At 43.4% G+C, this 26,350-nt stretch overlaps 1 long non-coding RNA gene across 1 annotated transcript in view; it reads left to right on the top strand.

Moving 5' to 3' along the window:
* Positions 1–26,350, top strand: part of LOC148148571 (uncharacterized) — a 40,427-nt gene that overhangs the window by 11,825 nt on the left and 2,252 nt on the right. Inside the window, exon 2 of the long non-coding RNA XR_015758768.1 lies at positions 21,771–21,906. This is a non-coding gene — a long non-coding RNA (uncharacterized LOC148148571). The remainder of the gene's footprint in view (positions 1–21,770; positions 21,907–26,350) is intronic.

Here is a 26,350-nt window from a genome sequence, read left to right as displayed (position 1 = left end):
CTGCTGCGCTTCTCCAGCAACACATTTCCATCTCTGATCTCCAGAGACCTCATTTTCTCTTCAAGCTACAGACCAAGTGCAGGCAAACAGAAGTAGTTAAGTTTGGCGATTGTTGGTAAGCATAGACATAGTGGGCCTCGGTTATTCTCTTAAGTATTGGCAAATGCTCACACACTGACATAAACACACACAGACAGGCAGAAATATTAATACATGAATTCTCATACACATATACATACTTAAGTACTCACAGATATCCACAAATACTCATGTATATATAACATAGGCATACATACATATTAATACACATACTACACATACTCCGACGACAATGGTGCTGCATTTTGGGAAAGCAAATCTTAGCAGGACTTGTACACTTAATGGTAAGGTCCTAGGGTGTGTTGCAGAACAAAGGGATCTTGAAGTGCAGGTTCATAGCTCCTTGAAAGTGGAGTCGGAGGTAGATAGGATAGTGAAGAAGGCGTTTGGTATGCTTTCCTTTCTTGGTCAGAGTATTGAGTACAGGAGTTGGGAGGTCATGTTACGGCTGTACAGGACATTGGTCAGGCCACTGTTGGAATATTGCGTGCAATTCTGGTCTCCTTTCTATCGGAAAGATGTTGTGAAACTTGAAAGGGTTCAGAAAAGATTTACAAGGATGTTGCCAGGGTTGGAGGATTTGAGCTATAGGGAGAGGCTGAACAGGCTGGGGCTGTTTTCCCTGGAGCGTCGGAGGCTGAGGGGTGACCTTTTAGAGGTTTACAAAATTATGAGGGGCATGGATAGGATAAATAGACAAAGTCTTTTCCCTGGGGTTGGGGAGTCCAGAACTAGAGGGCATAGGTTTAGGGTGAGAGGGGGAAGATATAAAAGAGACCTAAGGGTACAACCTTTTCATGGAGAGGGTGATACGTGTATGGAATGAGCTGCCAGAGGATGTGGTGGAGGCTGGTACAATCACAACATTTAAGAGGTATTTGGATGGGTATATGAATAGGAAGGGTTTGGAGGGATATGGGCCGGGTGCTGGCAGGTGGGACTAGATTGGGTTAGGATATCTAGTCGGCGTGCACAGGTTTCTATGCTGTATGTCTCTTTGACTCTATGATATATACAGATGGCCACACATATACAAATACATGTCTATACTCACTTTTTAAAAATTCACTAGTGAGACACCTGTGTCACTGACTGGGCCAGTATTTATTGCCCATCCCTGTTTGCCCCTCGAGAAGGTGGTGGTAAGTTACCTTCTCGAACCGCTGCAGTCCATGTGCTGTGGGTTGACCCGCAATGCCCTCAGGGAGGGAATTCCAGGATCCTGACCCAGTGACAGTGAAGGAAAGGTGCTGTATATCCAAGGCAGGATGGCGAGTGACATACAAATGCGTGCAAGCTCAATGAGAGAGTGAAGGCACTTTCTTCTTGCTTTAAGAATTGCTATGGGAGTCATCTACAAGTCAGGTAAATACAAGAATAACCTGCTAAAACATGAAAGTTTGTTGGAATATGCTTTCCTTACAATCTGCCTTCTCACATTCCACCACTTATGTGTTAATCAGCAACAGATGGCTCTGTCCTACCTCCCTGAGTCACTGAACCCTGGCCTTCAGCTGGTTATGATAACATTGAGCTGTATCATTGGCAAGTGTTCAGATCACTGGCAGTGTTTAAAATCTGGATTAAGTTACTGGCAATCGGACCACGTGCTGACAATACAGAAAGATTTTAAGTACAATGGTTGGATACGCTCTTAGGTAAATTGAGAAAAACAGAAGCTAACTTGTCCTCCTGATGATGGATTCAACTGGAGTGGGATTACAGGCAGAACAAGGCGATGTGGGAATTTTATCAATTGCTTGATGGTCTAATTTTCTCTTTGCCGCAGTTGCTCTTTGAGAATAAGGTCACCCAGTCTGCTCAGAATTAACCTTGAGATTCCATTGCATTTTCCCCTCTCCCTCCCCCTCACTATTTCTGTCATGTTCATGTTAATGGTCTAATGATTAATTGCTCAACAGAGATTGATTAGCTACATGGGTTAGTTTATTTCAAATAGTTAAGCAAGTTATAAGTTATAAAGCAGACAGTACAACAACCAACTGATTCCAGTTTGCAGACCTACAGCACATTAAGGGATGCAACATTGTGTACACACATTACAGAACACACTGCATCATTAAAGGTGAATTATCTTAAAGACAGGGGAGCCAATGCAAAGTCTCTAAATGCTCAGTCCAGTCTCTAAATGCTATTTCCCACCTCCAATATTTGTTCTCACTAAGTAAAATTGGTTAAAGACAAGGCCCATTACGTCTGCACTGACTCTCTGAAGACCATCCCATCCACCACCAGATCCCACCAAATTCCCATCGCCATACATTTCTCATGGTCAATCTACCTAACCTGGACTGTGGGAGGAAAACAGAGCAGCCAGAGGAAACTCACGCAGACACGGGGAGAACGTGCAGGGTCCACATAGACAGTTACCCGAGGCTGAAATTGAACCCAGGGCCCTGGTTCTGTGAGGTGGCTGTGCTAACCAATGAGCCACTGGGCCACTCCAAGGCACTGAAACAGAGTTAACATTTTGAGTCCAGTGACCTTCTTCAGGTGGCGTTGTCAGTGTGACTGATACGTCTCTGTACCAATCCAAAATCTGCCTTGCTATTTTGACAATGCTGCTCCTTTAACAAGGTCAGGCTGTTCTTTTCTCTCAGAGGTGTTGGAAAGGCAGAGATTCCGATATGTTTGGAAATATTTACTTGAAAAAGCTTTTAAGTGTTTTTTTTTTTAAACAAAGAAAGAAAGGGAGGTGGCCAGTTCTCCCAAACCAGGGTTTGATTTGGTTTTAGCAAGCTGCTTTGTTTTGCAACTGCAGCTCCGGTTTGAGTGGGAACCCAGAGAAGCTGCTTGGAGATCCATGCTGAACGTCTCTCTCTGACATCTCTCCTGTAAGAACCTGTAACCAAAAGAGAAAATGCTGGAAAATCTCAGCAGGTCTGGCAGCATCCGTAAGGAGAGAAAAGAGCTGACGTTTCGAGTCTTACTGACCTTTTGTCAAAGCTAAATAAAAGGGGAGAAACAGGGAGGTATTTATACTCGGCTGAGAGAAGGCGAGTCGTGGCTCCAGAAGTAAAGGCAGCAATAAAGAGGTGATAATGACAGTGCATAGGGAGATTATAGGGAGATAGGAGCAGTTAATGACGAAGGCTGAAACCAGTGCTATGTGACAAAATATGTGGGGGATGGAGGGGGGATGGGTGAAGCAGAGGCAAAATGGAAAACAGGGGAGAAGGGTAGCAAAAGGGGGAAGAGGAGAGGAAAAAGGTGATGAGAAAGTGGGGAGCGAGAGAAAGAGAGACAATCAAGAGGTACAGAACAGTGAAAAAAAAATTTAAAAGATAAATAAAATAAATGAAATAAAATTACGGAGCAGAATGAAAACAGAGAGGTCGAGATGGAATAATCATCCGAAGTTGTTGAATTCTGAAGTTGTTGTAAGAACCTGTGTTTGATTTTACCTTTTTTGCCAAGGAGTGTTTATGGGAATGTTGCAAGTATTTGGAACATCATCATTAATTTGTGATAGAGCTGATTGGGCTTTCAAGTAGTGAGGAGAAAGTGAGGACTGCAGATGCTGGAGATCAGAGTTAATAAGTGTGGTGCTGGAAAAGCGCAGCCAGTCAGGCAGCATCCGAGGAGCAGGAGAGTCAACATTTCGAGCATAAACTCGTCATCAGGAATGTGTTGATGAAGGGATTATGCTCAAAACATCAACTCTCCTGCTTATCGGATGCTGCCTGACCGGCTGTGCTTTTCCAGCATCACACTTTTCAAATAGTTATGTTCTAACTTTGGTTTCCTTTTGTTTCTGTATAAATAAATTGTTTTGTTTAAAACTAAGTGGGTGGGTCAGCTGCATCACTCCTGGAATATCTGCTTCACACCTGCTTAAAACAACTACAAGTGTGAGAGTCTGGGCTATCTTCTTGAAATGTTTTAGGGAGGTCTGGCCTGGTCCAGAAACACAACGGAATTGCCATCCCTCCCGCTCAACCCTGCATTTGGGAGGATATCTGTGCAACCGAGTGCTGACATGACGAGGCAAGGAGGAATGGAGGGCAAGGGTTAGCCACTCCGAGGTTATCACCCGCACATACACTTGCAGCAGAGGCCCCCAGCAATGTCAGATTTCACTGGGAACATCGATTTACACTGCCTAGGAAAAGGGTGGCAATTTGACTCTGATTAGTCAAGCCGTTGTTCTGGAGAGTAGACCATGAAAATTCTGTTCCCTCAGGCATTTGTTTAATTGAAGAAATTCAACAGACTGTCTCCTCTGTCAGCAATCTTCAGGATACTGATCAGGTAAGCAGAAGGTCTATTCTGTCAGAAAGAAGAGCTCACCTGCAGGTTTAGTCAGAGGTGACTCAGTCTTAAAGAAAGTAAGTCCGGGATATAAACAATGGACGCAGACAACCTCAGAGATAAAATATTAACTCTTTTATATTTGGCTTTTATTTTACATTTTTTATTTTGTTCAAATTCAGAGAGAGTCTTTGGTAGATATTTTCCATTTCTTTACACCATCAACATTTGAGTTATCCCAAATCACAGTCAGATGCACAGGGTGTGTCACAGTGAGTCTCTCATATCTTTCTGCACTAAAGACATTAGCTCCAAGTTAAGATTGCACTGTGAGATTTCATGAGGCCTGGCTGTTATCAAGCAAGTACATTTCACAGAAAGCCGACACTCAAGTAAACAATGCACCACAGATACATAACTCAATCTGTGGAGTTTTACTTCAAGCTTTGTGTGAGAGAATACTGCACGCACTTAACCTCAAATGAAACAAATAGATTACTGGTGAACTTATGAAGTCCTTACAAATCAACATGTGTAATTGTTTGCAGGACAGGATGACACACAGTTTGCTCATGCTGAGCTTTTTCACCCTGTTTGTCAGGGAAATAAGAGATGAAACCCATTTCACCTTCTTGTCACTGCAGCCTGTCCCTCTTGTTCGATTTTCCTCTTTGCAGGAATCTGCTGGGAGATGGGTATTCCACTAGGATGTACAGGCTCTGCACCAACCTATAGGATCCTCCAGCTGTAACATCATTACACTATTTCCAGTAGGCGTACAGTGAGCGTGCCCAACTCTATCACATGCCATGGAATTCAGTTCGCCAACAGTGGCTCAGTTAATAGCACTGTTTGCTCTGACCAGAAGGTTGGAGGTTTGAATCACATGCTGCGGTGTGAGGGCAGAAATCTGCACTGATGCCCCAGTGCCCACAAGGCTGCTTTGTCAGAGGTGTTAGCTTTTGGGCAAGATGTCAAGCCAAGGCCCCAGCGGCCCTCCTGGGTTGGGGTCACATGGCACTGTTTCAAAATAGAAGCCAGGGAACTATTTCTGATACCTGATCGACATATATCCCCCAACTAACACCACAAGAACAGATTACCGAACCTCTGATGCTGATGTGGACAAAATGGCAGCTGCATGGTAACAGTGAATACAGCTCAAAAGGACCTCACTGGTTCTAAAGCACTTGGGGACATGGTGCAGTGGTGCAGAGGCACTACATAAATGCAGTCTTTCCATAAAATGTAAGATTTAATGATAGCTCTGGTGGGGAAGCGACAAGAAGAGCTAAACTTTAGATTCCCTCTTGGGCAGCTTGGCGAAACTGGATATCAGGAGGGAGAAAGTGAGGACTGCAGATGCTGGATATCAGTTGACGTATTGGTGTTCCTGTTGATAACATTGCTAATGTGCTAATGATGGCTAATAGACAGTATAGTATTGTGTAGACACACCTAATGCATTGTCAATCTGTTATTAGGCCATGCAGCTGCCGTTTTAATTTGTTGCATCAGCACCAGTCCCTAACTTGGTCTGCACGGTACTGACAAAAAAAATCAGGCAGCAAATCGAACCAAAACTCTTTGATGTGAAGAGCTGAAATATAACATTTTGTAGCTAACTTTAAGATCCTTTGCAGTTCACTTTATGTCAACATTTCGTGCATGTGGGACTACTCTCAGGAATGTTCTCACTGTGATTATGGCAACTGACATGTCCCACAAACAATCTCTGTTTTGCCTCAGGCTGAAGACATCTCAGTGTGTTTGCAAACCAGTTCATTTATCCCAGTGGTTGGAATGGCTGGAGTGAAAACTAAATACAGGTGTGACAGGAGGAGGGAAAAGCAGAGGGGCTGGAAACAATGGCCTGAGTCCAACATAGCAAACAGTGAATATACAAACATGCCAACTCTGAAGAGCTTGGTCTTATTTTAACCATTATAATGAGAACTTTAAAGAAAATCTCAAAGCGCCAGAATTTTCTTACCGCATTTGTGGGAGGGTTCCCATTTGAAGGTCTGTTATTGAAGAGTAAAGTGGTGCCACAGTAATTCAGGGAGTTGGTTGCTCTCCCCTTGAGTTACCAGGTTCAGTGGGGTTGTTGTCTGCTGGTTTTACCTTTTAAAGAAGTTAATAAAATCTGAAGGTAGGTGAGGCTACTCATAAACAATCCCCAAGAAGAGGAGCATTATAGAAGGCCTGTAATCTGTTTGCCTGACTAGTCATAGGCCTGGATTTAATGGAGTCCACTGTGGTGTGAAACGTGGTGTCTGGGCCCACTTGATCACAGGAGACATCTCACATCAGTGTCATGGCAATGATCAAACCACACACCCCATTTACCCCCTCCCTCCTTCAAATATGTGGAAGGACAGTAGGGGGTGACATGGGATAGGAGACAGTGAGGACTGCAGATGCTGGCGATCAGAGCTGAAAATGTGTTTTGCTGGAAAAGCGCAGCAGGTCAGGCAGCATCCAAGGAGCAGGAGAATCGACGTTTCGGGCATGAGCCCTTCTTCAGGAAATGGGATACCCTGCCATTGGTGGTGGGATGTCTATTAACCTTGTTATGGACTAGATCAGTACCCCCAAAATATATTACAGAGATAGCCTAGATCTTAACTTTTTATTTTTTTAAAAAAGGAACGTTTAAGGTGCTTTCTTCCAGATATGATTCACAGTTAGGCTTTAATCGAACATACTTCATTCTTAAAGCACAGTAAAAAGAAAAAGAAAAATTGACATAACCTTTCAATTTTATTGAAATAGTTAACAAGATAATGTGTAATTTAACCCCAATCATCAATCGTTCTAATATAGGCAGCATCTCAGAAGCAAAGGCAATTCAGCAACATACTTATTGTTCTTGTGGGCTGTCTCTCTCCAGTCCAGTGGAAAGAAACAATCTGCCCCTTTTGATTTTTAAGAGGAAGCTTCTTTGTCTAAGACTTCTCTCTAGTAGCAGAGAAATTGAGCCTTCACTTCCAGGAACCAGCTTACTCTACAGTAAACTTTTCTCTAAAGAAACCCTGAAGCCTTTTTGGGTCTGCGTGAGTCTGAATCCCAATCACTCGTGATTCTTTTGTTTTATTACTTTTTTTAAAAAAACCCATGGATAACTCAAAACCTATTTACTTACTGTCTGTCTGAGGGAGATATTTCACCGCCACTGTGACATAGCAACATAATGAACATAAGAACCAGGAGCAGGAATAGGCCACCTGGCCCTTTGAGCCCCCTCCACCATTCAATAAGATCATGGGCTGATCTTTTTTATGGCTTCAGCTCCCCCTCACCATAACCCTTAATTCCTTTACTGTTAAAACAATTGTGTATTGTAGCTTGAAACAACATTCATTGAGGAAGCCTCAACTACTTCACTGGCCAGAGAATTCTACAGATGCACAACCCTCTGGATGAAGATGTTCTTTTTCAATTCAGTCCTAAATCTGCTCTCCCTAATTTTGAGGCTATGCCCTGTTTTCACCCATCAGTGGAAACATCCTTTCTTGTTTCTAACATTACGTATTCCCTTCATAATTTTATATGTTTCTATAAGAATCCCCCCCCCCCCCTCCACATTCTTCTAAATTCCAATGAATATAATCCCAGTCTACTCAGTCTCTCCTCACAAGCCAAACCCCTCAACTCCAGAATCAACCTGGTGAACCTCCTCTGCACCCCCTCCAGTGCTAGCACATCCTTTCTCAAGTAAGGAGACCAAAACTGCACACAGTACACCAGCACCTTGTACAGCTGCAACACAACCTCCCTGCTTTTAAACTCAATCCCTTTAGCAATGAAGGAAAACACCCCGCTGAAAGGGGAACAGCAAAGAAGACATCCCTCACAGGCACAGTATCGTCACATCATTAATAAGCCCAATTGGCACCCACAATCCCTAAATCCACTGTGATTTAGGTGTGCTTTAGGGATTACATGAGTGCTGCTGAAAATTTTATGAACTCCCCACCCATCAAATTTGCAAGTGGCTGTTGGTGGAATCCCTCATTATCAGGCACTCAGTAAAGAGCATGTCTTGGGAAAGAGATGCTGGATAGTAATGAGGAGGTTTGGGTGGTCAACCTGGTGCTTAACAGGCAAGAATGATCTTCAACCCATCAGATTCGACCACAAATTCCGCTATAGTCCACACCACTCAGACCTTTTATACGATTCTGCTTAATAAGCCTATGTAGTCTCTCCCCATCCCTTTGCATTACATTCCATCTGACACTTGTCTGCCTGTTCTGTGGGGGTGATCTCCCTGTGATTGAAGTTGACCTGTTTCATACCCTTCTAATTTTGATATCGTTGACAAATTTTGCAACTTTACTTTGCATTCCAATATGCAAATCATTTATATATAAAAGCAAAAAAGAGCAATAGACCTAGCATTGGCACTGATATCTCCCACCCACCCCCGTCTGAGAAACAACCATTTAGCACAATTCATTCTTTTCTGTCCTTTAGCCCACTTTCGCCAGATGATGACATAAATCAAGAGGAGTAGGCCACTCAGCACCTCGAGCCTGCCCCATCCCGCCAATAAGATTCTGTACAAGACATTGATTAGGCCACTTCTGGAATATTGTGTGCAATTCTTGTCTCCCTCATAAAGGAAGGATGTTGTGAAGCTTGAAAGAGTTCAGAAAAGATTTACAAGGGTGTTACCAGGGTTGGAGGGCTTGAGGCTGAACAGAGCACAGAACAAAGAACAGCACAGTACCGTACAGGCCCTTCAGCCCTCGATGTTGTGCTGACCTTTTATCCTACTCTAAGATCAAACTAACCTACATACCCTTCATTGTACTAAATTCCCTGTGCCTATCCAAGAGTCGCTCAAATGTCCCTAATGTATCTGACTCTACTACCACTGCTGGCAGTGCATTCCATGCACTCACCACTCTCTGAGTAAAGAACCTACCTCTGACATCTCCCCTAAACCTTCCTCCAATCACCTTAAACTTATGCTCCTTTATGACTGACATTTCTGCCTATCCATTCTATCTATGCCTCTCAACATCTTGTACACCTCTATCAAGTCACCTCTCATCCTTCTTCACTCCAACCAGGAAAGCCCTAGCTCCCATTACCTTGCTTCATAAGACATACCCTCCAGTCCACGCAGCATCCAGGTAAATTTCCTCTGCACCCTCTTGAAAGCTTCCACATCTTTCTTCAACCCATACTGACTCTGTAGACAAACCCTTCTCGATGACCTCCCTTTCTGTAACTGTGCTACCATCCCCGATTAGCAAAACCACTCCCCCACCTCTTTTACCTCCCCCAACTATTCCTTTTGAAACATCTAAACCCTGGAACATCCAACAACTATTCCTGCCGCAGTGAAATCCAAGTCTCCATAATGATCACAAAACCATTGTTCTAAGTACTGATCATGCTCTGAGTTCATCACCCTTATTCTTGACACTTCTTGAATTAAGACCATAAGACATAGGAGTGGAAGTAAGGCCATTCGGCCCATCGGGTCCACTCGCAGACTCTGCAGAATTAAAACAGATACACTTCAACCCATCACTCTGACTGCACCTTTGCCCTGTCAAGTGCCTATCCCTCCTCACAGACTCTGTGCATGCTGTATCTGGCTGTTCACTACCTACTCCATCATCAGATCCATAGCTCACATTCCCATCCCCCAATCTAGTTTAAACACTCCCGAAGAGCCCCAGAAAACCTCACACCCAGGATACTGGTGTCCCTCCAGTTCAGGTCCAACCTGTCCTTCTTGTACAGGTCGCACCTTCCCCAGAAGGTATCCCAATGACTAGATTAATTTAGGATATCTGATCAGCATGGACAAGTTGGACGAAAGGGTCTGTTTCTGTGATGTATATCACTACGACTCTATGACTGTATTCCCACCCACCCTGATGACCTTTCAATCCCTTGCTGATCAAGAATCTATTCAACTCCACTTTAAAGGGGTCTGCTTCCACTATTCTTTTTGATGGAGAGTCACCTCATCTCTGTTTTAAATGAGTGACCCCTGATTATTAAACTATGACCCTAAGTTGCAGATTCTCCCACATGGGGAAACATATTTTTCACATTCACCCAGTAAAGCCACCTCAGGATCTTGTATGTTTCAATCGAGGTGCCTCTCACTCGGTTAAACTCCAGTGCAGATTTAATCTAGTTTTGATGGTACAGGCTTGATGGACTCCAGGACATCTTCTGGATGGTATGATTCTACAAATCTAAGTGTAATCCAACCAAGCTTTCTTCATAAGACAACCAGACCATTCCAGGTATTAGTCTCATAAACCTTCTCTGAACTGTGTCTGATACATTTATATCCTTCCTTCAGTACAATGACAAAACTGCGCAGTTTTACCAATGCCCTGTATAACTGAAGAATAATCTCCCTACTCTTCCATTCAATTCTCCTCACGATAAATGTAACATTCCATTAGACTCCCTATTTATTTCCTGTAGCTCTGTGCTAATTTTTTGTGATTCAAGCGCTAGGACACCCAGGTCCCTCTGTGTCCCAGAGCTCTGAAACATCTCACCATTTTGATAAAATGCTTCTTTTTATGTACCAGGTCAAAATGGACAATTTCACATCTTACTACATCATAGTCTATTTGCTTGCCTTCCTTCACTCGCTTAACCGATCAATATCTTTTGGTAATCTCCTTGTGTCCTCCACACAACTTACTTTCCTACCTATCTTTGTGTTGTCAACAAATTTGGTAATCATGTCTTTTGTGCCTTCACCTAAATTATTTATGTCAACTGTGAGCAGTTGAGGTCCCAGAACTGATTCCTGTGGCATATACTGATCATTTAATTTTGCCAAATTGAAAAAAGACCCGTTCCCATGTTCTCTCTGCTTCTTTGTTAGCCTGTCAAACTTTTGTCCATACTAATGTGCTGGGCCTACTGCATGAGCTTTCAATTTCATCAATAACCTTTGACATGTCACCTTATCAAATGCTTCTGGAAATCTAAATATACCCTTTACCCTTAGCAAGTGTTACCTCCTCAAAGAACTCCAACAGGTTGGTCAACATAGCTTCCCTTTGAGAAAACTATTTTGGCTCTGCCTAATTAACTTGAACTTATCCAAGTGCCCTGTTATAACATCGTTATAGCTTCTAGCATTTTCCCTATGACAGATGTTAAACAGACTGGTCTGTACTTGCCTACTTACTTTCTCCTTCCCTTTTTGAATAAGTGAACCACATTCATTATTTTCCAAATTAATGGGACTGTTTATGAATCTAGGAAACTTCAGGAAATTAAAATCAATGCATCATCTCGCAAGTCACTTCCTAGGATAGAGAACAATTGTCAGCTCCAGCTCCAACAATTTATTCAGTACCATTTCACTGGTATTTATGATTTTCCAGAGAATTTCCCTCCCATGCATTTCTTGATTTATCATAGGTTCTGGAATGTTACTTGTATATCAAGTTATTTGTATATACATCATGAAACAATGCAGAAAGAGGCTCTTTGACCTACTATCTCTGTTCCAACTATGATGCCATTCTAAACTAATTCTATCTGCCTGCACATAACCATCTTCTCTCTGCCTGTGTGTGTGTCTGCCTAAATGCTTCATAAATATGCTATCTTTTGTCTACTGTCTGCCCTGGCAACATGTTCCAGGCATCTGCCACTCTCTATGTAAAAAAAACTTGCTGCACACATCTCCTTTAAATTTCCCCCACTAATCTTAAACCTATGCCCCCAGAATGTGGCATTTTCACCCCGGAGAAAAAGACACTGTCTGTCTACCCTATCCATGCCTCTCATAATTTTATATACTTCGATCAGATCATTCCTCAGCCTTCAACACTCTAGCGAAAATAATCCAAGTTTGTTCAACCTTTCCTTATAGCTAACACACTCTAATCCAAGTGAAATCCTGGTAAACCCCTTTTGTACCATTCCCAAAGCCTCCATATCCTTCCTATACTGTGGTGACTGCAAGTGTAGGGGGATGGGCTTAGTTCACAGGTCAGCACTACATCAAGGGCCTGTTCTGCACTGTATTGTTCTATGTTCTATGTTCTATTGCACAAGATACTCTTACCAGAGGAGCAGACTCACTCAGTAAAACGAGGCCTTGAAACAGAATCAAGGCCTACCGGTGCTGGGCCACATCCCCCCCCCCCCCCCCCCCACCCCCCGCCACATCGCATCTGAGTGACATGCATTGAGTGGATGTTATATTGGGTTAACTGTTTGCACGCTAAACAACCTTGTTAATGAGAAAACACTTCACAAAAACACCTTCAGACTTTGCAGCTTTTCGGGTTTCGGGATTTCAGATGAAGGATTGTCTACCTGTACAAGATTTTGGAGCACTGCTCCCAGAGGTCTGAAAGTTTGTACTTTCAAATAAACCTGTTGAACTATAACCATCTTAACTAAGTCTAATTTTTGCTAGTGCTCTTTGATATTGTTTCTAAAACCATACCCACGCTAATGTTAAACTACCTGCGGGTCCTTAAAATCTTTCTTGAATAAGAGTGTTACATTTTCAGCACTCTAGTCTTTTGACATCTCCCCTGTATCTAGGGAAGGTTGGAAGTTTATGACATGCAGTGATTGTAACAGGGTCAGCGAGCTGGACCTCTTAGAACATGAGTTCCCTGATTGGGGCTGTTAATCTGGTCCAATCAGGGAGCCCTGGCTCACATAAAAAGTTTGAACGTGACAGATGCTGACACTCTGAGTGAGGCAGTACTATCGCCAAGGACTGTTCATGATGTAGATACAGATTGGCTTGGTGACGGGATATTAGCTTCCGTGGAGTTATTGCAGATGAGGCCTTTTGCTATCTCCACTGAAAATCCCCTAGCAAGCTGGGATTGACCTGGACACTGACTTAACCACACTAAGCATAGCCAGCCTTTCCAGCTCTAACTGTCTCTGAATTTGCAAACATTCCATTATGACCCACTGTCTCAATTTTCAGAGTCTCTATCCCTAATGACCATGGCAGCAAAATACTAGGCATTCTAGCTTCACCTTTTACCCTGAACCATGAATCGCTTTCTTTTGTCTTAGCAGGATCCACTCACCCCCTTATTACCCTTTAATATAATAGAGGATTTTTTCATTCCCTTTCCTGTTGCCTGTCATTCTAAGTACATGTTAGATCATAGAAAGTACAGGTCAGGCATGGGCCCTTTGCCCAATAATGTTGTGCCGAATGTGATGCCAAATTAAATTAAACCCTTCTGCCTCCCCTCGGTCGATAGCCCTCCATTCCTTGCAAATCCTTACTTAAAAGCCCCTTAAATGTCTCATAACTGCCCCCACCACTGCTCCAGGCAGTGCGTTCCAAACACCTACCACTCTCTGTGTAAAAACACTGCCCCTCACATCTCCTTTGAATTTTCACCTCTCACCTTAAATGCATGTTCCTGAGTATTCGATATTCAAACACTGGGAAAAACAGCCTGACCTATTTGTGCACCTCATCATTTTATAGATTTCTAAGAAGCCTCCCCACAGCCTTCATACTGCTCCAGTGAAAACAACCATGGTTTTTCTCTAGCCTCTCCTTATAGCTTGTACCCTCTAACCCATGCAGCAACCCGTAACATCTAGTTATAGAATTAATTAGCATTATGAAAATTATTCTCTGGCTAACTCTAGATAATAGAATCGCTATACTATGGAAACAGGCCATTTGGCCCATCAAGTCCACACCGAAACTCTGAAGAGTAACCCACCCAGACTCATTCCCTAGTATTTACCCCTGACTAATTCACCTAACGTACAGGTCTCTAAGCACTTTGGGCAATTTAGCATGGCCAATTCACCTGACCTGCACATCTTTGGGCTGTGGGAGGAAACCCAGAGGAAACCCACGCAGACACAGGGAGAATGAGCAAATTCCCTGCAAACAGTCACCCGAGGGGCGGCACGGTGGCACAGTGGTTAGCACTGCTGCCTCACAGCGCCAGAAACCCGGGTTCAATTCCCGCCTCAGGCGACTGACTGTGTGGAGTTTGCGTGGGTGTCCTCCAGGTGCTCCGGTTTCCTCCCATAGTCCAAAGATGTGCAGGTCCGGTGAATTGGCCATGCTAAATTGTCCGTAGTGTTAGGTGAAGGGGTAAGTGTAGGGATATGGGTGGGTTGCGCTTCGGCGGGTCGGTGTGGACGTGTTGGGCCAAAGGGCCTGTTTCCACACTGTAAGTAATCTAATCTAAGTAATCTAATCTAAAAAACTGCAGATGCTGGACGGTCAGAGTCAAAAAGTGTGATGCTGAAAAAGCACAACAGGTCAGGTAGCATCTGAGGAGCAGGGGAGTCAGTGATTCAGGCATAAGCCCTTTGTCAGGAATGTGGGATGAGAAGGGGGCTGAGATATAAATTGGAGGGTGGGGGTGAGGTAGCTGGTAAGACAATAGGTGAATGGAGATGGGACATGACGGTGATAGGTCAGAGGGGAAGATGGAATGGTTAGGTGAGAATGAAGATGAACAGGAGGACAGATCAAGAGGGAAGCGCTGAGTTGGAGGGTTGGATCTAGGGTGAGATGGGGCAAGGGTTGATTTGAAAACTGGTGAAGTCCTCCCCCTCAATGAGGACAAATGGACAGCCCTCAGTAACCTTTATCCCACTACGCCCCAGTGTCAACGAATTCCGTACATGCTGCGATATTGAACCTATCTTCAGTCACCTCTACCTCTGTGCCTACTTTTTCGATTGCAACTCCACTCATCTTCCGAGGACCCCTTCACCCACCTCCAGCATACTCCATCCTCTAAGACATCCTCTTACCTTCCCTCGGTCTTTTTATCTCCAGCTGCTGTTGCGACATTGACTGCCTCAACCTGTCTTCCTCTCACCCACTCCAATCTCTCACCCTCGCAACGTGCCAGCCCTCCACTTCCTCCACTCCAACCCCAACCTCACCATCAAGAGGACAAGGAGGCTGCTGTGCTAGTATAGCACACTGACCTCTACATCACTAAAGCCAATTCACGGACACCCTCGACCACGACCCCACCTTCCATCACCAAACCTTCATCTCCCATACCATTCACAACCTCATCACTTCAGGGGATCTCCCATCCACAGACTCCTATGCCATAGTTCCCCAACACTGCACTACCCAGTTCTACCTCTAACCCAAAATCCACAAACTTGACTGCCCCTGTCGACCTCTTGTCTCTGCCTGCTCCTGCAGAACTGAACTCATCTCCTCTTACATTGTCACTGTCCTGTCCACCTTGCTCCAGGAACTCCCCACATATGTCTGGGGCACCACCATGCCCTCCATCTCCTCCATGACTTTCTATTCCCTCACCTTCACCATGGACACCCAGTCCCTATACACATCCATCCGCCATTGCGAAGCCCTCCAAGCACTCTGTTTCTTCCTGTGCTGTTGACCCAATCAGTCCCCTCCACTGACACTCTCATTCAATTGGTGGAACTGGACCTCACCCTCAACAAGTTCTCCTTCAAGTCCTCCCACTTTCTTCAACCAAAAGGGTAGCCATAGGTACCCACATAGGCCCCAGCTATTGCTGCCTCTTCGTCGGGTACGTGGAACAGTTCATCTTCTGCAGTTACACAGGTACCATTCCCAACCTTTCCCTTCACTACATCGATGATTGTATTGACGCTACCTCGTACTCCCACTGGGAGGTTGAACATCAACTTCATAAACATCTTTCGCCTGGACCATGTCGGGCACCCCCCAATACCCCCCAACCCCCTCCCCACTGTTCCTGAACCTCTCTGTCTCCATTTCCGGCAACCGACTCAACACAGACATTATATCAAACCCACCAACTCCCACAGGTATGGAATACACCTCGTTCCCCACCCCCACCCCCGTAACAATGTGATCCCTTAATCCCAATTCCGCTGCCTCCAATGTATCTGATCCCAGAGGGAGCAATTGCACTCCAAAACATCCCAGATGTCTTCCTATTTCAGGGACTGCAATTTCCTCTCACACGTGATCAACAATGCCATCCATTGTGTATTCCCCTCCACCCTTGAACTCACCCCTCCAACCATATCAAGGACAGAATCCCTGGTCCTCACCTTCCACCCCACTAATCTTCAGATACAGCACTTCATCCTCTACTATTTCTGCCTCCTACAGTCAGACCTCACCGCCAGAGATATATTTCCCTCCCCACCCCTTTCAGTATTCCACGGAGACCATTCCCTCTGCAATACCCTTGTTAGGTCCACATCTCCCACCAACCCACCCTCCATTCCCGGCATCTTCCCTTAACACCACAAGAGGTGTAAAACCTGCACCCACCCTTCACCTCCATCCAAGGCCCCAAAGGACCATCTACTGTGTCTGTTGCTCTCAATGTGGTCTCCTCTACATTGGGGAGGCAGGACACCAACTCATGGAACATTTCAGGGAACATCTCTGGGACACACACACTAAACAACCTCACTACCCTGTGGCCAACCACTTCAACTTCTCCTTCCACTGCCCCAAGGACACGCAAGTCCTAGAGCTCCTCCACCACCAAATCCAAACCACCCGATGACTGGAGGAAGAACGTCTCATCTTCCGCCTCAGGCTCCTTCAACCACACAGCATCAACCTCGATTTCACCAGTTTCCCCATGTCCCCTCCCCCCGCCTTATCCTAGACCCAACCCTCCAACTCGGCACCGCCATCTTGACCTGACCTACCTGTCCATCTGCTTTCCCACCTATCCGCTCCACCCACTACACCTACCTGTCACTTTCACTTCCTACCTGCAACCACATGCTGCCATCCCACCTACCTTCCCCCTACCCCATCTCCACCCCATTATGTAAATCTCAGCCTCCTTTCTCCCATCCACATTCCTGATGAAGGGCTTATACCTGAAACGTTGATTCTCCTGCTCCTCGGATGCTGCCTGAATGACTGTGCTTTTCCAGCACCACACAAATACTCTGAGTGCAACCTAACTAAACTCTTATAAAGCTTATATTGTCTGCTTTCCAATCACATGCTCATCAGCACTCCCCCACTCAACCTATTGCATTTCTTGCTTGTGCCCCAGAAAGAAATAGTGCTGAAGAAATATAGTTCAGGAAATTAATCTATCAGAATTATTTCTTTCTCTTACTGGGAACAGGGAGGAGTAGCATGAAACGATGGGCCAAGTTTTAAAAATGTTGAGGATAATCAGTGGGTTCTTTGTGGGAAGCATTTTGTATTGAGTCACACAAAAAAACCCAATGGGAGTAATTACAAGATACAGATACTTTGAGCTAACCATAACTAAAAGAATAACTGCTTCACAGCTTCCCATTTCATAGAAAACAGATTTCACTTGGGATAAATGGTCCTTGCAAAGTACAATCAGTGAGAGAAAGATAGCCAAGTAGAGACGATGGGAATTAAGAACAGACATCCTTGTCCTGGCAATAGCTAGGGTGCAACTGAAGAATGAAAAACAGGAGGCGAAAAAGACAATTAGATGGGTGGATAACAATGAGATTTGACTCCCTCGTCTATCAAAATAGAAACATTAAAATTTAGGAGAGGAAGTAGACCACTCAGCATGCCAGGCCCCCTCTGCCATTCAAATAAGATCGACCCTGATCTGTTTGTCATCGCAACCCCATTCAGCTGACTGCCCACTGTGACTCTCCCTAGATTAAGGAAAGCTGAAAGGCTGTGACCCCACGAAAGCCGTGGCGATGATAAACAAACAAAACATGGCCATCTCAAGAGCAATTGTCAAAACTGTACGTGAGTTTCCTACATTCCGTTTTAAACTTACATTGTGAGGAACTGGTGTAAAAAACTCAGCGCTTATCTGAAATATCACCCCACCCCCCCTCCACTTTTGTTACCAGGGAGGTAACTCTAACAGGATATGGTTGATGAACCAGCCAGACAATGTTATTGTACCTCCTCCTAGTGTCCAGAAAGACTCTAGCGTTAGGAAATCAGCCTCAACGGTTTGAAGACTAGGAAAGTTGAGGTACATTTGAAAGCTACTAATATATTTCCCACTGTCCTTTTCCCAAGACCAGGCACACATACAACTGAGAACGTTTCATGATGGTTAGCTCACAGTATCTGCATCTTGTTATTACTCCCGTAGGTCTTTTGTGGTTTGATACAAAATACTTCCCACAAAGATCCCACTGATTATCTCCAACATTTTAAAGCTTGGCCCATCTCTTCACACTGCTTCCCTCTGTCCCCAGTGTGAAAATACATCACAATGAATTCGTTTGCTGGACTGCATTTCTTCAGCACAATTTGTTTCCAGGTCTTGTTGCTGTGGTTGGATCCCATTAAAGATGCTTGTCCACGGGGTAGCAGACCCATCGCATATTGTCAGTGTAGGAGGACTGAAAGAGAATTCAGCCCGTCAGACCCTTGATTCTGTTTTCTCATGCTGGTCTTAACTTCAACTGCGTTTACTGATCTCTACATCGTTTGATATCCTAACCAACTAAAAATCTATTTATCTTGAATTTTCCAGCTGTACCAGGGTCAAACGTTTGGAGGTGCAAGATCCTTCAGATTTTAGATGAGGCACAACTTATTGATTTGACTTTTAAATGGCCGGTTCTAATTTCAAAGGAGAAAGTGAGGTCTGCAGATGCTGGAGATCAGAGCTGGAAATGTGTTGCTGGAAAAGTGCAGCAGGTCAGGCAGCATCCAGGGAACAGGAGAATCGACGTTTCGGGCATAAGCCCTTCCTGCTATCTTTCTCTCACCTCCACCCCCACCCCACCCCCACCACCAAAATAGTTTCCCCACTAAGAGAACTAGTTTCCCTCTACCTACCCTGTCGAATTGTGACATCAGTTTAAGGGTCTTGAATTGATCTTTCTCAACCTTCTCATCACAAGAGAATAGGCCCTACATTTATGGAACTTGCCCTCACATTCTAACCCTTTTAGCATTGATTTCATTCTGGTGAATTTGTGTCACACAGCTTCATTTCACAAAGATGAACGCAATACTCCAGACAGAGTCTGATCATTGCTCTATATTTCACTATTATATGTTCTAATACTCTTGAGATATTGCTTGCCTTTTTGCTTACTTCTACGTACTTGCACATGAGCTTGAAACATTCTTTGTATTTTGACTCCATTGATTATCATCACTGCCTGGTGTCTCTCATAATGGAGATACTCAGCTGTATCTTCCTTAGACTCGTACACATCTTCACACTGAACTATGTCTGCCATAGGCTTGCCCATTTGTTGAGTCTGGCTGAGTCCCTTTATATCTCGCTGCTTCTGTATCTGCACAAGTTACCATGCCTTCTAATTCACTGTCATCTACATACTTGGATATACAATTCTTTATTCTGATCAAATTTAATGGTAAAATCCTGACTCTCCACTATATATATTCCTGGGTGTAACATTTGTTCTCAACCTTCCTATCAAAGAACACTTCCTACGTTCATTTCTCTGTACTCCAACCAATTACCAACAAAGTCACAAAGTTACTTCCAATTCTGTGCATGCTCCTTTTTGCAACTGATCACGTTCACAAACTTCTCAGATGTGTTCTGGGTGTCTATACAGATCAAGTCTCTCTGTCCACCTTATTTGTGATCTGCTCCATAAGGCCAATTTGATTTGTCAGACATGGCCTACTTGTACCTGATCCGTGCTGATTCTGTCTGATTACAGCTCACACTTGCTCAGGTAGGCAGTCTCTTTATTTCTGATGTTAGATGCCAGGTGCAAAACCATAACAGCTGCGTGACGGCAGCAAACTCAAAGGGAGGACTGTCTGTCTGTTTGTTACGGAGCCAATCTGGTTTGCAATTCCACCTGTGGGTTCGAGAATGAGAAAGATGATCCATTCCACCAGTTACCACCCAGGTTAAAACAGCGAAATGTACCCATCCATACTGAGATATCCTTCACCGATCCACTGACTGAATGACTAATTTAGATCTCATGGAATGACTGTTCATTTGCTGATATTTTCCCTGAGTGGATTTAATTTTATTTTGTTCAATGACAATTTAGAAGTGCTTTGAGAACACACTGGTACTACATCATTGACAGCAGCAGCTGAGTCTATGAACTCGGTTTCTCCCACAGACTCTGGCCTGTGGTTATCTCTTCATGGATTCTGTACTCTCCTTTGTTCTCTAGGTGATTGGTTGTTCACATTCGACAGGCTGCACTGCCTGTCCAGGTGCTAATGTTCTGAGCCACTTGCATCTCCAATTTATCCTCAACCAAGAGTAAGGCCCCCTCATTCTCTATAGTACTGTGAACTCTTTACTTACACGAATCTTAGTGCATCACACTGAGTACAGCTCCTCTAGAGCACTGTTTCCTTTGAGGCTCTATTTCACGTTTCTCTGAGTTTGGCTGAAGTCAGAGTCCCTTCATCTTTTCATTACCACCAATAACACAGTCATTTCCATACAGCTTCTTTTCTTAATTAATTGCAATGGCAAAAAAAAATTGTAATTAATTTTTAAACTGAAAATTGATAGGCTAGAAATGGCTAGCAAGTTAATTTAATTCACAAGTCCAACAGGGCTACTGATCTACAGGTATACCCAAATCCGTTTGTGCACCATGCGATAATATACCATGCAGTTGTATACCACACAGCTGTGAACCGTGGAGATGTATACCATACAACTGTGTACCATATTGGTGAGTATCATACAGCCATGCATTATTTAAATGTATGGCACACAATGTGAACAATAAAGGTGTTTAGTTATATACCTTGGCGATTAGATTCTCTACAGATTCCCTACAGTGTGGAAACAGGCCATTTGGCCCAACAAGTCCATACCGACCCTCTGAGGAGTAACCCACCCAGACCCATTCCTCTTCATTTCCACTTGATTAATACACCTAACACTATGGGTAATTTAGCCTGGCCAATCCACCTGACCTACATATCTTCGGATGCGTAGCTTATGGAGTTACCTCATGAACCTTTAATCTAATTTTGAATCAATTTGCATTCTCCTCAAGTTGCTGAACATTTTAACATTTGAGCACATTCTCCCTCCGTTCAGATTTAGTCAGATTAATAAGCTAGCTTTTTCAAAACACTTGAGCCCGCAGAAGAGCGAATGTGATATAAATGCAATAAGCAGACAGACCTCTCCTGGCTGACTTTGAAGGAGCTGATTGTCAACATATATTGTCTATGGGCAGCTCTGAGGACACCTCTGATCAAAAGAATTAGCTTTTTGATCCACCGTTATTGTTTTATTCCTAAATTCAGGCTTTTGATAAATTACAATGATTTTCTGTAATTTATTTCTGCCCACATTTCCCTGACTAAGCGTCTCCTGCACAATTGTTAAAAGCCAGACCACTGTCAGTATCTTACTATAATTGTGTTAAACTGTCATATGATGAGTGGTCACACATACCCAACATCATTTATTTTATTCTTTCCCAAGATATGAGCGTCACTGACAATACAAGCATGTGTTACCTGTCACCAATTGCCCTCGAATTGTGTGTCGTGCTCTTCCATTTCAGAGGGAAATTCAGAGTCTTTACTGTGAACCTGAAGTCACTTTCAGGTCAGAACAGGTAAGAACTGCAGATTTCCTTCCCTAAAGGACATTACTGAACTGGGTGGGCTTCTACATCAAAAAGGATAATTATTAGCCCTGTTCACCAGCAATGAGAATAGCTTCATATTCCAGGTTTTTTTTTAAATAGCCCCACACTACTGCCTAACTGCAGTAGTGCTTATATTTTCCCCAGCACTCATGCTGCGCGTGTGCAGGTGTGAGACACAGTGAAAGACACAAGGTGTCCCCAGGTTTATTAATTGAATTGAATCTGTAACAGAAATGGTGGGACTTTAACCAGTGCTTCCAGAATAGTAGTCTCAGCCGATAAATCCTTATCACAGTAATATCACCATGGCATCACTGTCTGCTTGAAATACTTGGTGAAAGGTTCCATTGGTCTGGTGTGGTGAGCAGTCTGAGATATTTACTTTGTACAGCTTCTTGCGAATCCTAAAATGAGTGGTGACTAATGTCCAGTCATGCATTATCTTCCAGCAGTTCAAATTAATATATGAGTCACTCACTGATTGCCAATGATGTTTAGTTCTTGCCTGTACACCCCTCAATGCTGACAAATTGCAACTTTCATGCTTTCTTGAGAGCTGTTTGACTGATCACACAATACTTTAGTTTCCTATAAAGTCCATTCCCATCGCCAGATGACACCAAAACATCATATTTCTGATTGCCAGCATATAGGCAATAAATTAGATTAACAGTTTAGTTTCCACTTTGACTGCAAAGTGAACTCAATTCATAATTCAAAGCTTGCATCCCTGGTCAGAAGGTATACCTTGATTTACTGAAGTGAACTTTTCTGACTTAATAGGGTCAATGTCTTAGACTAGAGAGAAAGTGAGGACTGCAGATACTGGAGATCAGAGCTGAAAATGTTTTGCTGGAAAAGCGCAGCAGGTCAGGCAGCATCCAAGGAACAGGAGAATCGACGTTTCGGGCATAAGCCCTTCTTCAGGAAGGGCTTATGTCTAATGTCTTAGACTGAAAGGGTTAGGATGGTCCTGATAGAGCATTACAATTTCAACTTACATTCATAATAAAAATAGCCATTTGTGAAAATGTTCTGAGGCAGCTATTTTCCCTGGAGCGTCAGAGGCTGAGGGGTGACCTTGTAGAGGTTTACAAAATTATGAGGGACATGGATAGGGTAAATAGGCAAAGTCTTTTCCCTGGGGTCGGGGAGTCCAGAACTAGAGGGCATAGGTTTAGGATGAGAAGGGAAAGATATAAAAGAGACCTAGGGGGCAACTTTTTCACACAGAGGGTGGTATGGGTATGGAATGAGCTGCCAAAGGAAGTAGTGGAGGCTGGTACAATTGCAACATTTAAGAGGCATTTGGATGGGTATATGAATAGGAAGGGTTTGGAGGGATATGGGCTGGGTGCTGGCAGGTGGAACCAGATTGGGTTGGGATATCTGGTCGGCATGGACGGGTTGGACCGAAGGGTCTGTTTCCATGCTGTACATCTCTATGACTCTATGATACTCATTCTTTCATAAAATTCAAGCAGCTGTAAGCTATATGCTCGCACGATTATGTAAATACATTGAGCATGGCTACATTGCTTTGATTAGCACAATTATTTATACAAAACCATTTAAAGTATTTACTTTAATACATTTCTAATATTTAAAACTTCTGACAATTCTCATATCTATTATGTTTTACAGCTGCTACACTTCAAACAAATCATTAGCAATTCTGCAACTTTGCTAAGTAGATCAGTGAACAGCATTTATTAAAAAGCTGCCAACACAACCATTTAAATTATAACTCTTCTTATTTCATAAACATTCTCAGTTATTATTCCAGAATTCCAAAACTGACAAAAATTGTGATGTGATAAAAGAATGAGAATCAAGTTTTGTAGCAATCGCGATGTAACCATAAAGATCTGCTTTGTAATATGTAAAGACCACTTTTAAAAAGAAAATTCTCAATTGCATTATGGACCAAAATGGGAAAAGGATACTGCTTTAAAACAAGGAATCTCCAAAAGGAGATGTAGCTGTTTTAAACTAAGTTCCTAGAACTCATTGTAAGTTGGATCCACACTGTTACTGTATTCAAGCAGTGGGTAAAGGTGTATCAGGCTTGTATTCAGAGCAGCTTTTCCCCGAGATCATCTGTTGAATGGTTTCTCAATCAGCACAAGTTGTGTGGGCCATAGAATTTTAGAGGTATACAGTGCAGAAACAGATGCTTTGGTCCAACTCGTCCATGCCAACCAAGTTTCACAAACTAAACCAGCCTTATTAGCCTGCACTGGCACCACATCCCTCTAAATCTTTCCTATTCACATACCAGGCACTAGGTTATAGTCCAACAGGTTTATTTAAAATCACAAGCTGTTCCTTCGTCCCTCTTTGCCTGACAAGGGGGCAGCACTCCGAATGCTTGTGATTTTAAAAAAAACCTGTTGGACTATAACTTGGTGTTGTGTGACTTCTGACTTTGCCCATCCCAGTCCCAACACTGGCATCTCCACACCGTGGCTACCATTGACATTTTTAAATGTTGTAACTGTACCTGCATCTGCCACTTCCTCTGGCAGCTCATTCCGCATACATTCCACCCTCTGTGTGAGAAAAGGGTCCCTTTTTAAATCTTTCTCCTCTCATCTTAAAAATATCCCCCCTAGTTTTGAACTCCTCCACTCCCGTCAGCAGTTCTCTGGGTCGATGGACAGCCCATGTGTCAACAATGCCGTGGCAGGAAGCCATCGGACTCTACAAAGGCAACAACACTCTCCTAGTCGAGAAGTAATAAATGATTGGTAGGTAGCTATCTATTCTCACTCACCGTTTGCCTATAAGCTGCTACTTCGAACCAGTGATTGGAAGACTGAACAATTATTGTGCCTTGTATCCACTGTAAAGAACTGAGAGGACCTGGAAAGAAGGAGTAGGTTGGAGTTCTGAAGGATTTGGGAGAATCAAAGGGAGGTCTCATTGAATCCTGTAGGCTGCTGCAATGGAACTGTGCTCCCTTAATAATTTCTTCTCCATCCACAACAGCGTTTCTGTTTATGTGTCTATATCTGCATGTGTGCGTGCAGGTGTTTAAGATGGGGTAAAAGTCTTGGTTGATAATTCATATTTTCTTTGTCTCTGTTTAGAACTGAATTATTTGCAGTGAACTACAGTTTATTGCCAAGTACATAAACCGGGTCAGTGTTTTCTGTTAACTTATGTTCATCAGACAGGAGACTCTGAGTAACTCAATTCAATCTTTAATTTTTTTGCTGAGTGACAAAGCTCAGGTATCAGTGCTCTTTCACAAGCAGATCATGGGTAGGCTGCAAGCTTTCATTGGGATGATATTAGAACAGAACAACAAGGATTTGGTTGTGGAGTTGGTAAGGGATAAAGAATTAAAATAAATGCCAGTTTTTGAATGACATGAAAGATAATGGCACTGTAAACTGCAAAGTCCTCCCTACAGGTGTCATAGCTGTCCCTGATAAACCTAAAAACATGGTTAATTCAACTGGCAAGTAGAATTGCCTGCCAGTGGTTGTTCCCCATCAATCCTATTTTGACTTAGTCCACTCCCTCTCCCAAGCCCACGCACCACCCCCTGCCCCCGCCACCATTACTCCCCTCACTCTTTGATGTTAGGATTGTCCTGAACAGGCTTTACTTGTAAATATTCAATTGGCCACACGGTGTTTTCTTGGTAGTGAGAAAAGGTCTAATAACGGCGATGTCTTCATAGATGATTTGGGGGATAATATAGAAAAAGAATTAGCATTAGTGATGGGCCCTCTTGCAGTACAGTCGTCGTGTCCCTACCCCTGAGCTGAGAAGCCTGGGTTCAAGTCCCAGCTGCTCTAGAAGTTTGTATAAACATCTCTGAACAAATTGATCAGGTTTAAATAAAAATAAATAAATCTTCTGGTGGTGGGGCCCTCTTGTGGTGCAAAAGGAAAGGCATTTATACAGCTCTTGTGGTGTGATGGCAGTGTCCCTACCTTTAAGACAGGAGGCCTGCGTTCAAATCCCACCCGCTCCAGAGATGGGTGATAAAACATCTAGACCAGTTGACTGACAAATTTTAAAAAAGACAGAGGTAATTGAAAGATTAACCTAGCATTTGGATTTAGTAGAAAAACAGGAGAGACTGGGTAGTGAAAACCTGGAATCAGTTTATATTAAGTGATAGTTAAAGTAGCAGCAGCATGAAAAACAGGAAAGGGAGGTGGAATTCCAAAGGTCAGAACAAGATAATGAAAGAGCAGAGAAGGTTAAAAGAAAACTTCAATGGGAATTGGAAATGGAAGTTGAATTTAAGAAGATGTAACTCAAGATTCAACAGAAAGTGTTTCGGGTTAAAATTATGCCATTAAAAACAGAGAACTTAAAGATGAGGCAAGTGAGGACAATCCTAAACATAATCTAAAGTTATAGAATCATACAGTGCAGAGGAGGTCTTTTG

Source organism: Chiloscyllium plagiosum, unplaced genomic scaffold (assembly GCF_037043375.1).
Source record: "Chiloscyllium plagiosum isolate Xiang-an unplaced genomic scaffold, Cpla_swu_hap1 HiC_scaffold_12, whole genome shotgun sequence".
Classification (NCBI taxonomy): domain Eukaryota; kingdom Metazoa; phylum Chordata; class Chondrichthyes; order Orectolobiformes; family Hemiscylliidae; genus Chiloscyllium; species Chiloscyllium plagiosum.
The sequence above is the reverse complement of the archived record's forward strand: the minus strand, read 5'-3'. Positions and strand labels throughout refer to the sequence as shown.